Source organism: Medicago sativa, chromosome 4 (genome assembly GCF_051527215.1).
Source record: "Medicago sativa cultivar Bolivia chromosome 4, Bolivia_mono, whole genome shotgun sequence".
In the NCBI taxonomy this organism is placed as follows: Eukaryota; Viridiplantae; Streptophyta; class Magnoliopsida; order Fabales; family Fabaceae; genus Medicago; species Medicago sativa.
The window spans coordinates 13142490-13158523 of NC_140752.1; the positions used below are offsets into that span (position 1 = coordinate 13142490).

General features: G+C 33.8%; 1 pseudogene; it reads right to left on the minus strand.

Annotated features, from left to right (window-relative positions):
- Positions 1–10656: 10656 nt before the first annotated feature.
- LOC146926454 (uncharacterized) lies at positions 10657–12822 on the minus strand (annotated as a pseudogene).
- Between the last annotated feature and the right edge of the window lie 3212 nt (positions 12823–16034).

Below are 16034 nucleotides of genomic sequence, written 5' to 3' on the forward strand. Positions count from 1 at the left end.
CTTTAAATTATCACCAAAATTCATTATTTATATCATCTATCAATATAAGAATTACTCATTCCTAATTTAGCCTAATTAACTCAACAAATGAAATTCATCATTTCAAAAGTATAAGCAAGAAAATCATCGTCACCAAAGAGATCATAAGATCACATATAATTCACACTTCATTATTTTTCACCAAAATAAACATCAACTGTTAAAATCACCAAGTGTACAAGTATCACCAAAAATAACAAAACATCATCAAGTACACAATTCACCAAGTTCACTGATTCACATAAATCACCAAGGTTCACCAACCACATATTCAATTAATTCACATAATTCACCAATGCACATAAGTAAGTATGACACCTATCAAGTTATGCAATGCACCTAAAGACGACTTTATAAGCATGTGGTACCAAACACCATCAAGGTCATCACCTCAAGATACAACTGTATCATAAACACCGTCGTTGAATACAAAGTATTCTAATCACCTTCGTTAGATATAAATATCCGAATCACCGTCGTTGGATACATAGTATCCTAAGCATGGTCCTTGGATATAAATATCCTACTTATGAATGCATGGACATATGACTCAATAATGCATATGTTCAAACAACACCTTACCAACATAAACACTGACATAAAGACCAACAATTTTCATACATGCAAGCACCATCTGATCACCATCATTTTTGCATGTAATTGAATCCAACACCATAAGTAAATCACCAACATTTAAAATCATCATCATAATCAACACCAAAACATATCATATTTATCACCAAATATTTATCAAATATTCATGAACACAAAGAAACATCTTCATCTCATAATTCACAAGTCATATTCAACAAGAGTCATCACCAAATCATCAAATTAAAATCACCAAAGAATCATTATCAACCACTATCACCTCAAAGAAACAATAATATTTCAAAGTCACATTCCACATAAAGACGAACATCTAACCACATCATGATATTCATCACTTTAAACACCCGAACAACAATGATTCATTCTTGTTCTATCACCTTTTCATGAACATGAAACCAATTGTAAGTTATCCGGTCAAGAAATCTCATTTTAACAAAGTTCGTCTATTTTCACAACTTTCTACATTTTCAATGAAATTCGACAAAACAAGGAAAACAGGATCAAACACCTCAACCAAGCATATACAATACTAACATAAGATCACAGTAGCATATACATCTAAGCATCATATGCCAATTCCGATTAATTCCAAAATTCCGCAAAGTTCGTCTCATTTTATCATTTTTCAAAAGAATTTCATTTTCAAAGCAAAACCAAGTTAAAGTTCACACACACCCTTCAAAACATTTTTAAAAATCATGGTCACAGTAAACAACCCTAACCCTACCATTTTCCTTTGAGAAAACGTGTTTCGAAAAATTATGTGTTCTTGAGCTTTTTTTACAAAGTTTGATATGATTCATTTGATGTTTTCAAATGTTTAGAAAGCTTAAATACAATTAAGTACATCAAAAGAATCAGTTTGGTCGGTCCAGATCGATCATGGAGTACCCTGTAACACCCATACTAAACGTACCTAGGAAGCTTAGCATGAACGCTATCTTTAGTATTGGATGCATTAAAATTTACAACATAAAAACTTTGAATGAACGTATATACAACAAAGACGCGTTCGTACATTATCAATACAACACAACTTGTCTAAAATAAGATAAATGCATCCTTGATATCCATATTCTCCATGCTGAGGGTACGAACGAGCTCTTGCTGAAACATCCATCCGGCTGCTAGCTTGCCATCCAACCTGATATCTGAAACAAATAAGGGATGGGATGAGACATAATGTCTCAGTGAGTTCCCCTAAATCATAGGCTATAGGTAACCTCAGGGAAAACCTACGGTCACCACGTGTCTACATTACAACCTGACGGTTGATTATACGTGTGTGGTCATGCTTTCCTAGACGGTAGTGCATGCTAGACCCTTCATAGGTTCATCTTTCTTGTTATAGGCTTCACTTCTTATACGTGTCATGGCGGCCGAGGGGGAATCTAGGACCGCATTGCCAAGAATACGCTCTACGTATCGAGGCCTAAACATAACATCATCATGACACGATTCTAAACCGGACGATTAGGGAAACCTAATATCGTCATCGGTGTAACATTCTTTACTTGCTCTATTCCATGACTTATACTTGTCTTATAGCATCTAGTGCTCTTGTTCTTGAACATAATCGTGCATGGAATCATTCTCACATAATCATGAACATAATCATAAACATAACATGCAAGGTCGTACATAAGTTCATTCATTAAGTTAGCGTTGAACAACTAATCATTATCTTGATTCATTTTATGGAGAGCCCCGGGTGGAGTAACCCCGAGAACAATCCCATACATGACCGATGTACGTACATCGGACTCCCTCGGTGTCGTGCGGGTCCCTTACGGCTTGAACCATTCCCCTTGAGTCGAGAACCTCCCGTATCCCCCTGATGTGGATAACAAGAGACATGAACACCTACGTCTTGTTTACTCGGTGACATGCGGGTCCCTTACGGCTTGAATCGTTCTCGTTACGAGAACCCCTTGTATCCCCCTGGCGTGGATAGCAAGAGACATGCCACCTACATTAATAATAATCATGGTCTTGTCGTTAATTTAGGTTAAACCTAATCATGCTTACATGTTTACCTCGGAACCTTGATCGATCAGATTAGCGGTAACTTCATACTTGTTCATGCTTGTACATTATTAATCATGTGCGAAGATAACATACTTCGCGTCTTAACATTCTAGGGATTCTTGCTAACTTGCTAGTTCTCAACAACTATGTTGAGGCTCTAGTTTTTCCCTTGCTTAAGGAATAACTTGCTACCCGATTCATAACATAATCCCATGGGTAGGGAAACTATCTATGGAACTCACCTAAACAAAGCTGCACAAGATTCTATAGCTTCCAAGCATCAATTCCATTCACACCTCAAAACTCTAGCTCTTGATCACTTGCTTTTCCTTGGCTCAAACCATCTCAATCTTGTTGTCTTATCAATCCTTAAGTTTTCTCTTTCAACTTACCACTCCATCCTCAAACCCTAAGTTCTTTGTTGAACCAACAACCATAGCCTTAGCTCATGAATTCAACTTCAAGTCATCTTCTTTGTTCATGGAAGGACCACATATTGCACAAGATCAAACTTCCTCTTCCAACATAACCAAAACCCTAACTTCTTGAGAGGAGAAAGGAAAGAAATCAAGCAAAGTACAAGCTTCCCTTAGCTTAAAATAATCATGGAGGAACATAACCTAGAAGCTTGCCATGGACAGAGAAAGATTTGGAAAGCTTGATGGAGAGGGAGAAGAGGGAGAGTGGCGTGAGAGGTAGAGAGAAGGAAGAGAGAAATTGCTTTCCAACACTTTAGAGAGAGAAAGAGAATAGAGAATGAGATATTTTTGGTCCATATCCAAATAAATATCCTATGGACGCGTAATTACCAAATTGCCCTTGCCTTAAACGTGTTTTAAATGACACTGATACTTTATCCGTATTATGCTGACATGTCATAAAATATTGCCATCACACTTATCTTCCATGAATTTAATTCCTCTGACACGATCGACGGGTAATATACCGATACTGACAGGCGGGATATTACATACCCATAATGCCAAAATCATGAGTTGTTGTACTGAGCAACTTGTTATAGCAAGTAGTCACTCGCTACAGCGAGTTTGACAGCACAGTGGAACCCAAATTTTTGGTTCCTCTCGAGAAGTCACTCAATTTTCACCAAAAAAATCCCCATTTTGATCCCCTTAACCCCAAAACTTGTAGATTAATTTATAAACATCAAGGCATTCAAAACAACAACAAACTTCATAACACAAATTTACCTCAAATTCACCACCCAGTTCATTTTCCAACAAAACCCACAATTTTCTCATTTTTCATTCAGACCTCATAAACAACCACACAAATTCAAACTCCATCAACATACAAACATAAACAAACATTTATGAAGTGAATTCAAACATGTTTCAACAACAATCACTCACCAATTCATGATTCACTTGAATTAAGATCACAAATTTTATCATTCAAAATTCACAAAAGTCAAAATTAACACAAAAGCACTTAAACTCATAATTGAAAATAAGAGATTATGACTTAATTGATGAAAAGAAACCATCCCCCTTACCTCTAATCTTCAAGAATCCTAACCCTTGCTTCACTTTATCCTTCAAGAATCCATGGGTAATCGCGAATATCCGTGGGTATCTAAATACCCGTGTATTACTCGTATGGAGATACCCGCACGGGTATGGGGACGGACACGGGTACCATATTTAACGAACGAGGTGGGGACTGATATCATACTACCCGCTCAAAAGTAACCATATATATTAGAATCAATTCAATACCTTCTAAAATAACTTTGATTCGTATAGAAGTAGAACCAAACATTCCATGGCTTACTATAAAGACTCTAGTCAAAACAAGAATTTGAAGTAACCGAAGATGATTCCCTCTCACTAGTAGGTTAGATAGGCTATGATATTTTTTTGTTGGTGTTCGTCTTTTTTTTTGTCGATATTATGCCAACATTTTTTGGCGGCCGGTTATGTAACGCCGATATTTTTTGTTAATATGTAACTAACATTATATTTTTTTTATCTACATATACGAAGTGAAATATTTTTTGGCGGCTAGTTATGTAATGTCAATTATTGCTCGCATTTTTTTGTCTCTATTATTCAACAATTTATTTTATCTTTCATTTGGTTTTATTGTTATACTTGTTATTCCATAAACTTTTGTGAAATGAAACATGTCTCAAGATGCAGAAGTTGAAGTTGAAGCTCATGTCCGATACTTTGCCTTCAAGAAGACGATTAAGGCTTTTCTAACCTCCACCGACAATTTGGATGAGTTTAAGGCACAACTTAACATATAATTTGTCTATCTTGGTGAAAATCAAAGAACGTCTTTTGTATTTGTACAAGTGTCATGCGTCAATATGACGGCGGATAAAGATGAAAATAGTTGGAAGACCATGTATTTTCCACAACTTATCCATGATGATGGTGACATATATTACATGTTTAGGTTGATGGTTTAAAATAACATTTGACATCTTTGCGTCCGCTCCATTGAAATGTAATATGTTCAAATTTGTTCCCATAATGTTGCAATTTAATGAAATTCAAACTTTCGTGGATTGTGTATTTAACTACGAATTTGTGTAATTTGGATTGATTATGTGTGATTATGTTATGATGAGTATTATGAGTGAATTATGTTGTTGAAATTATGTAATTTGGATCAATTATCAGAGTGTATTATGGTTTGGTTGTTTGCATTCAATGTTGTTCTGCTTCTGTACCAGAAGCCAACGTGAGTTAACTCACGTTGAGTATACCAAATGTGAGTTAACCCACATTGAAATTATTTTAGGTAGTTTGAGGAGGGAATGAAAAAATTTGATTGGGAGAAAACACGGAATGGTATATACCCTCCAAAGTCCAAACCAATGGAGTCACTTTTTTGCATTCTATAGTTGTTTCTAAGGGTGTACATGAGTTGGGTCAACCCACAAAATTCGGTCAAACCCATAAAGAAAAAATCTAAAAAAATGGTTTGGGTCAGGTAATTGGGTGAGTTTGGTTTCTTAAAATGAAAAACCCATAAAAATAAGAGTATTACTTTTCCCACCCTGTGCCTTTCCTCGCGCGCCCTATTTTTTTTTCCAAAATTACCCACAGGACAATCCGGATTATATAGTCTAGACATGTTCGGATTATATAATCTGGATTGCACCAGTACAAAGAACTGAAACAGATTTACATGTCATTGTGGTTTTTATCATTGTTTTTCAATAAATCATTATATATATATATATATATATATATATATAATCATTTTTTGATATAATATTATATATATATATATATATATATATATCATTATACCAAAAAAGAGTTGAATATATATCATTACACATTTCAACTAAACTAATGATATATATCTAACTCTCATCCACTTCAACCTTCACGCCAGGACCAGGACCAACACCAACCCTCTCATCGAGATCAAGACACTGGTGCAAATCAGGGATACAAGACCTGATTTTTAGAGATTTAAAACCTATTTTTGAACCGGGGTTATATCAGTAGGTGTTTTAAGTTTGACATATGACACCTGTTTTCTAACAGGTATAAAAACCTACCATAACTGTTTTGTAAAAAAACAGGTGTGGTATGAGTATTTATCACACCTTTTTTATACAAAAACAAGTGCGAAAATAAGCATATAACACCTTTTTTTGAGTCGAAAACAGGTGTGAAAAATGACTTTTTATATAAAAAAAAAAATTACATTATGGCAGTAATAATTGACATTTTTTCAATATTTACTTTTGGTCCCTCGTTTAAAGTAAAATCATATGTAGAATTCATATTTTTTAATAAAATTTTGCAGAAGGTCCCTCGTTTAAAGTAAAATCATATGTAGAATTCATATTTTTTAATAAAATTTTGCAGAAAAATGTATAATATTATAAGGATCTTTCCCAAAAAAATTTAGAATTTTTACCAAAACATGAATTAAATATGAATTTTTATATTTTTGGAGGTAAAAAATTCATATTTAATTCATGTTTTGTTAAAAAATTCTAATTTTTTTTAGAGTGATTTTTACAATATTCCATAAATTTTTGCACACTTTCATTAAAAAATACAAAAATTTACTTAAAAATAGGGATTAAAAGTAAAGATTGAAAATTTTATAGGGACTGAAAGTTGAAGGAAAATTTTAGAGGGACTAAAAAGAAAAGTTGGTATATTTATAGGGACCAAAAACATATTTAACCCAAATTAATATGTTGAATATTAAATACACAATTAACATCTCAATAGCCCAAATAAAATATAAAATTTCAAACTAATGGTACAAACAATTCAAAAAAAAAAATTACTATCAAATACAACCATTCAAGACAATTTTGTTTGAAAAATCCCATTGAAGACAATATTACAATAAACTACAACCAATCAACACAAACATAAATCAAAATTTACTTCATTAACTTATAACCTATAGCATAACAAGTCATCTGACACTAAATCCACTATCCACAAGTTCCTCCCATACATAACTAGTAACACTATATAAGTCAACACTTCTTGCTCTTACCCATGAGACAACCCCATGCTTCACATCCCACAATCGAAACCTCCTCTCCATTTTGCAGCCTCCTAATTTCACCTTTCTAGCTCCTAATGCCAAAGGCCTCGACCACCAATGACCCAATTCATACTTGAAGCTTGTGTATTTTGTACTTAATCATTTCCAATGTAATCAAACTGAAAACACAAGATCAAACAAAACACAGCACATAACAGCAAAATAAGGAATGATCCTGAAGCAAATAAAGCTCCAGGATATTTTACTTACCTCAAACTTATGAAACTGACCCATGAGAAAAGTGTGATACTTTTTCAAAAATTTCTCTGCTTCTATCTTTGTAACAGTCCTTTTTCTTCAAGGCCAGCAAAATACACTAAACAATACAACCAATACTTCCACAAAATGTACAAACTTGTAAATGAGGGAACTGTAACAGAGAGCAAGGGAATCACACCAGCACATGGAAAACTTGTAAATGAAGATGCAGACTTGTAAAATATAAATAGATGTTATAAAAATGGAGAAAAGAAAAAAGTATCAACATGATGCTCTTAAACATGTTCTCATAACGAAACTAACACCATACCTGAATGGAAATCACCTAATAAAATTAGCAAGAGTTTCTATGACTCCCTTGTAAAAAAGAACATATACATTTCCACTTGTTTAGGTAAGGCCCGGATGTATCAGATGCTTCATCTGTCGGGAAAAACAATATTTACGCATAAAGAAAATGAAATAAACAAAGTTTGATTCATGGTTTCATTGGCTTTACCTACCTTTGAGATAAACATGTAAGCAGTTAAGTACCTAAGTTTCAGATCATAAAGTATGCTCCTGAAAACAAATATGAACTAAATAGCGATATGAAGCAAAAAAATAAGTGTTGAATCCAGAGCAAACTAACAATAATAGCAAGAACAATTTTATATCTAAAACTTCATTTATTCAACCCCATACCATACACGGTTGCGGGAGAGGGGATGGCGAATTGGCATTGAAGAGAGACGAGGGTTAAGAGAATAGGAAGAGAGAAAATTTATTATCTCCACATATCATAAAATTTTTGTTTATAATTTGGAATTGTATCAAATTCATACTCGCGATCAGAAGCAATTAAACATGGAACTTAAATCAAACGACAAACATGTGCCTTTTCCTTCGAAGGACTACCTACTGCAATCAAGACCTTAAAAATCAAACAAGAAAATGAAATCAATTTAAGCTTTAAAGCTAAATCCAATGCCAGTTCAAATTAAACTAAACATGCATGATTTAACTACCAAATCAGGAAAGTAAATTCTGAAGAAGAAGCCATGGTTTTCATCTAGGAGGATGAGTCTCTAGCTTACCTCTTCTTTTCGTCTCTATCAAAATGAAATCTATAATAGTCTTTATGAATACGAAATCTACGAGCCATGGTTTTCACCTGCACCATATTCAAGGAACCACTTAAAAGCATTCACAATTACATAAACCATAATATAAACCAAATCATGTGATTCTAAGAGCCATGTACCAACATGTCTACACAAGTTATTCTAATTTACTTTATCAATACCCATACTATTTCACAGATTCATGAATATGAATAAACCTCATTATAATGGAAACATCATTAGTTCAACATATATCATTAAACTTTTTTGACTAAAGCATAAAACTTTATTAATTAAATTTTACATTCTATAACTCAACAAAATGCAGACAAAATGCCAACTGCAGAAACCTGGGCGGAACAGCAATAGAAACTCAGAAGAGAACAACTGAGAATAAACCTCGACAAACCGCTCACCCACTAATCAAACAATCCCAACTCCATCTCCTACCTAATACTTATCAATCTAAACCATACACACCGCAAGTTTATAATAATAACCATGTCAGCCATTATCTTAATATCTCCTAAAATCATTTAAAATCCACTCTCACACACTAAATATCTCCTGTACACTATTAGTTATGCAAAAAAATCCAAACTCAACTATATAAGATACAAAATACTTCAAATAATCTTGGGTAGCAGAAAAGGTTGAGGCGGAAACGAAGCCGCTTTGGAATAGAAGTGTCAATGCAATAAACCAATTTAATTAATCCAATTAGATTAGAAATTAATAATATCAAAGGGAATGAGGTATTATGGTTGCATGCCAGTTAAAAACAAACAAAAATAAAATGTAGTCGGAAGCAATAAATTAGACTTAGTTGTGGATTTCATCACATGCCACAAGAGATTTATTCAAATACAATTGAACTACCAATTCACAAATTCTACCAAGCAATCAACTAGTATTCAATTATTGTTTGGTAACATATGCAATAACTAGATTTGTTTTCATATCTGTGTAAATTTAAGGCACAATTAACTTAAATTATCAAATAAAGAAACTAGTAAGGCTTTGTGATTCAAATGTGATTTAGACCAACCAACATAAGTTTCATTGTACACTTCAATTTAGAGCTTCTATATAACCACATCTCAAACAAACAGACACGCTTCTTGAAATGTTTGAAATTCAGAATTGAAAAGAAAAGAAATGTTTTAGAAAGTCAACTTAATCCAAGTTTCTTTAAAGCTAACATATGAAAAAGTGTACAAAATCATTCTCTATTTGTCTTGTTAAATAACAGTATAACACTCTAACTATTAAAATAAACCATCTTATCACTAAGTTGGAAAAATAATCACCTATATTATGTAAAATCTGTTTACATAAATGACTTCCTCTAAATATGAACTTTACAACCCTTGCATATTAGTTATCTAACGAAGTATTAGATCTCAAATGTTTTCATTTTAATAACTATCAACGAACTAAGATCATAATAGAACACAAACAACATGAGCAAGGTGAGATTGCATCGACTGATGATGTTTCTAGGTGAGATTTGACGGTGAGTTTTCCTTTTCTCTTTTTTTAATGGACATGAGAGTACTTAGATTTGATTTTCGATTATACATAATTATCATAATTTTTTTTTGACAGCATAATATTTGTTATTCCTTAAAAAAAAAAATTATTTGTTATTATTTGTTATAGAGTTGAGAGTGAAAGAGTTTTAGTTGCACAAAAATAGTGAGAGTGGGAGAGTTGATGGTATTGACTTGAAAGATTAGAGTATATTGCTTTTAAGGTCTCTAGTTCGATTCTTTTGTGTGTCAATTTTAATTTGTTAATTTGATTTCTTTCACAACAAATAAAAAATATCATACCCTTTTTCTAAAATAAGGTATGGAAAGATATTTACAAGTTAGCCATTTTATTTATTTAAGACCTTTTTTCTTAAAATAAGGTATAAAATAATATTTACAAGTTTGCCGCCTTCTTTTTTTTCATATTTAACACCCGTTTATTCTTAAAATTAGGTTTTGAAGGTGACCATTAAAACTAAAATCTTCAATATATTTACAAAATTGCCACCTCAATTATATTCGACACCTTTTTTTTAATAAAATAGGTATAATATAAATAATTCTTATGTCAATTTTGCACTAGTGAGATTTTCAATAATGTACAATTCTTCATCATCTTCTATCACCGCTACACCCGCCGCCCGACTTAGGTCATTATAATCTACCATTCGGTTGGCATATCTATCAGGTCAGGTGTCTGCATCCTCTCGATGGTATCTTCTCCATAGAACGGAAGTGGGAGGAATCGGACAACCATCCTTCAATTTCAATGCCATAAAATGGTTGTCATTCACATATGCCAGACATATCAACGGATCGATGCTTGGCGGCGGCGGTGGACCACATAGAGGGAAAAAGGTTTCTGATTTCCCAATGGACAACACAACAACCGTTTGGGTGAATTTCTGTGCGATGAGGAAACCCATATCCGGCATGGTCATCCATTTATCTGGTGGTGCATTCCCAATACCACTCGTAGGATATAGAGTTTGAGACCTCTTTATACCGCCTATCATCATTAATCATCCTCCGACAGTGGGCATTTTCTACACCGAGAAGATCTTTGTAAAGGTTGTACCAGACTATTGTGTGATCATCAACAGTCAAGTTAGGTAGGACCACAACTGCTCGAAACCCACAATGGCCATCATCGGGTACATCTGTAACCTTTTCAATAAAGCCATGCATCCAAATTGAGATTTGGTCTTTGTGTGGTATGTGAACTTCAACGGGTGTTGGCTTCTTCAGATTATTTGGAATTGGCTTAGGAGGAGTAGGAGACATGTTGCTTTTCTGTGCACTCTTTCTACTCGTCCCTGTTGACTTTGTCTGTGAACCCTGTGTCCCTTGCTCCTGGGAGTCAACAATCTCTCATAGGGAAGGGGACCGCCTTGTCGATCGAATGTTTTGCTTATCTTTCTTTGGAGCTCCTTTTGTGGTGACCTTATTTGGAGGTGGACGCATAGAGGTGGTCTCCGGTAAAACAAATTGTCGGAATTGTTCTTTCAAATGCACCTTCATGTTGTAATCGGCGTCCTTGAACCGAGTCTACAATGTGTAAAAAACTGTCATTTTGGTTGTTGATGGAAAACAGTCAGAAACATGCAGTCTGTTACCACTACTATGGCATCCAGATTTTAAATTCCGAAATACATAAGTTAATCCGGAATATAAACTCCGGAACTTCCCGATACACCCTTTGCATGAGCCTTAAATGCACTTGCATGGGGCGTAAGTGCTACCATTCCGGATTATATAATCCGGACCCCATCAATTATGTCCGGATTATATAATCTGGAGTTCACCAGTACAGAATATAGAAACAGAAGCAGGCTTGATCGCTTCCCCATTCTTGCCTTTGAGATCCTTCACTTTACAATCCAATTTACACTTTGCTCTCACATTTTGTCCAATATGATATGACCACAAAAGAGTAGTAGCTTTAGGGAAAACCTTTTCAACACATCTGTCATGTCATGGTTGTGTCTACCATCACCAACTTTGAGGCTCCAATCACCACCAGTCAACAAGTAACCTCTAAGCTGAAACGGACACTTGCATTTAACCGAACCAGCTATCTCGCGCCGACTCTTTCTCTTGTACTCGGTGTATGTACCTCCCCTTTCACATATCAAAGTAACAAATGCGCTTCTTCCATTGCCACCGTTACCGAATTTATCAACAACAGTGGAAAAATCGAGCTTCCTAGCTTTCTCTCGAACCCACTCCAACAAATCATTCCTTGTTGCAAACTTTTATTTACTGGCAAAATGTTCTCGCTGATCAATACAAACAACAGGAATAGGAGGAGGAGCATCCTCTACTTTCGCATCGCCTAAAGAAATTTCAAGTTTCGGTGGTGGTGGTGGTGGGGGATTCTCGGATTTGGCATTCCCGGAATCATGCACATCTTCAAGTAAAAGAAGCGGCAACACAATAGGAGGTTCAATCTCAGGTGGATCATCATTTGGGACATCAACCGGAACAACCATATCTGAAAACAATGCCAGGCATAGTCAAAAAATGAACACAGTTTCTGTACTGGTGCAGTCCGAAATTCGAAATCCGGAACGCATGAATGCAGTCCAGATTTAATATTCCGGAACGGTACAGTACAGGAAATCGCCTAAAAAACGAATGGGGGAAGGTTATATACACATTACCTTTGCATTCAGACGAAAATGATGATGTTAACCCCCCTTGATGGCTAGATTGCTGCTCCAAACCATGTTTTCGCCCAAAATGGAGTGTTTTCTAGAGGTGGAGGGAGTGTTTGTGATAAAGGTGGTCTGCTTCAACTAGGTTATGGAGAAGTATATATAACCTAGCAGTCCGAATTACATATTCCGGAAAAAAATGACTATTTTTCTCACTCACTTCAAATACAGGGTGTCCGGATTTCATATTCCAGAAAACCATTATTCTGTCCGGACTATTTTTTCCGCAAAGTCTAGCACCCTGAACATGTACAAGTCTCACACATGACATGTTGCAGCGTGCTTTTCTGATCATTTCGGAATATATAATCAGCAAACCGTCCGGATTATATAATCCGGATAAAGGGTATTTTGGTCAAAAAAAAGGGCACGCGAGAAGGCAGCAGGGTGGGAAAAGTAATACTCTAAAAATAAATAGGTTTTGTGTAAAACCAAACTTTGACCCAAAAAAACCCACTTACTCAATAATGTCAATATTTTTTTTAATGTGGGTCAATACAAGAAAAATACCAAAGGATATGGTCATAAACCAAATTATATTTCCAAAACATACACATTATACTCTATATAATAAAAATGAAAACATGCTAGTGTTACAAATCATGATGTTGCACTTTTTGGTTATTTTAATATTAATGCAATTTTATCTCATACAACATTAGTCTGTTGCAAGTATTTTATTATGGAGTTTATTATTCTATGATGCATAAAATTATTGTAAAATTAAGTTAACCAATTTTTTATAAGAAAATTAAAAAGTAGAGTAATACTTAAGAAAATTTATAAGTACTTGTCATTTAGTCATTTAATATTAAAAAAATAGAAAGATAAGTTGGGTAACCCATTACCCAATCCAACCTGACCCAAAAATTAATGAGTTTATCCAAACCCACCTAATAATATAACGGGTGGTTAATTTTCTTCACCCAAACCGTAATACCCTATATGGTTCAGATTTTGGGTTTGGTCAAATCCAACCCAAACTCACCCACATACACTCCTAGCTGTTTATGCTGCTTTAGGAATTGGTTTCTTTAGGCCATGCAATCTAATTACTTCCTTAATATAATTTCTTAATAAAATTTCTTAATGGAACAAAAAGGACAATATGTTGACCAATTGACCACCTTTGACACTTGATTTATGGTAGCTAATTAATTTCTTAATATAATTTTTTTTGCACACCTTGGTGTTTCTAGTTAGTACAACTTACAAAGTACAACCTTACCCAAGTTGGAAAGCACGTTCACAAACAAATTTTGAATTTACTTTCAATACTAAGACTTTTGAATTGAACTTTTTTTGTATAAAAATGATTTATAATTAAAATATCTTTATATAATTTTTACTTTAATAATAATTTGACACAATTATTCAAAAAGGACATATTTCATTTATAATATTTTAAATTCAAATAAATTGAAAATTAAAGTTTTGTCTAGAAAATGATTTTTTTTGAAAGAGCCTTGAAAATGATTTATTTTTGTCCTATTTAATATTTAAACTTTTGACGATATATTTGCTATATATTTGATACAAATTATATGCCGGCAAATCGTCCGGTCTTTTCTTCTTATTATTGTTTGCCTAAGAATTATCCATGACAATTCATCTTTGCTTTGAATGTGGCAGGACCTTCAAAAGTGTTGGTGCTTTGAATGCCCATCAAATGATGGAATGTGAAATTGACACACGCTGCAATAAATGTGGTCAATTATGCTCATCTTCGATTTCATGTGCTATGAAGATCTGCGAACCACCAAAACCGCCAAAAGATTTTGTGTGTCTTTTTTGTGATAGTGTATTTCCTACTTCGGAAGAATGTATCAACCACATGGCTAATCTTCACTGATTCTAAAAGAATGTATGAACCACATGCATTATGTTATGTTTTTGAATAAATGAAAGAATGTACGAACCACATGCTTTATGTTATATTTTTGAATAAAATTTTGATCATTATTTGATCAATTTAAAGTGTTATAGTTTAGGATTTTAAATTATATCTATGAGTTTTATATTGGGTTTCGATATTATAATATTATTAATGGTGCATATATCAATAAATTAAATAAATATTAAATATATAAGTGATCACAAGTTCACTAAACATTTTTCATGAAGAAAAAAACTTCACTGGTCATTAATCTGAAAACCACATAAGACATACAAATTTTATAATGTACTGTATTTTCCTTTATTTTATAAACTAACAATTCCATTTAAAGGAATTAAAATATATGTTTGAATTCAAATCACGAGTTGATGAGTAAAGCTAATTTTTTATTTCTTTGGTTAAGATCCACATGATTCAAACTCTATTAACAGGGTAACTAAAATTAATTGTGAATACATCAATGGTTCAAATTAATTTATCATTATTATATCTCAATGTAATGAAAAATTTATGGGTTTATCTTCGTTTGAACGTTAAATATTGATGAAAGAAGTGACTTTAATTTTATATAAAAATAAGTGATTTTTTCCTCCAAAGAAGATAAATTAGTCCACCGAAATTAACATTATCGATAATCAAACTTAATACTTTTGAGAAGAGTATAATTTAAGGTCTCAGTTTAAAGCCACTTGACCAACCCAAGTGGGTTATAAAAATAAGCGACCTTGTCAACTTGTAGTGTTCTTTTCCAATGCATTAATCTTTCATTAACACATTCATGAATAGACAAAGCAAAATCAAAACAAAATCACAAGAAAAATAATACTATGTTTGATAAATTCTAAGCCATGATAAGAAATAAATTAATACTAAAAAAGGAATGTCATATGTTCTGGATCGGCTAGTACGCCCAATTCCGTGAAGCCACGTGGATCAATCCAATGAAATAAGGTACAACGTCCTGAGTGAGCACGTTAGTTTCGGTACACACCACCACACTGAAACACGCCCCCGCTCTTGTAGCACTGTACATGTGGCCTTCAACTATTCCCTGATGAGGCGTCACATTTCACGGAAGCCGTTAGCGTCTCCTTCTTCTATATAAAGGTCATTCAATGTCATCTTTAAGATACGATTCATTTTCCACGCATTTTTACACATTCAACATCATTTCCTACACTGACTTGAACATTGGAGTGCTAACATGCCTGTAAGCACCTTTCGCTCTGTCGTGAAGACTGCACCGCCTCCATTCCGGAACACTGCACACCACCGTTTCCTTTATCTGTTCATTATCAGACATATCACCATCATTTTGTTAACACAA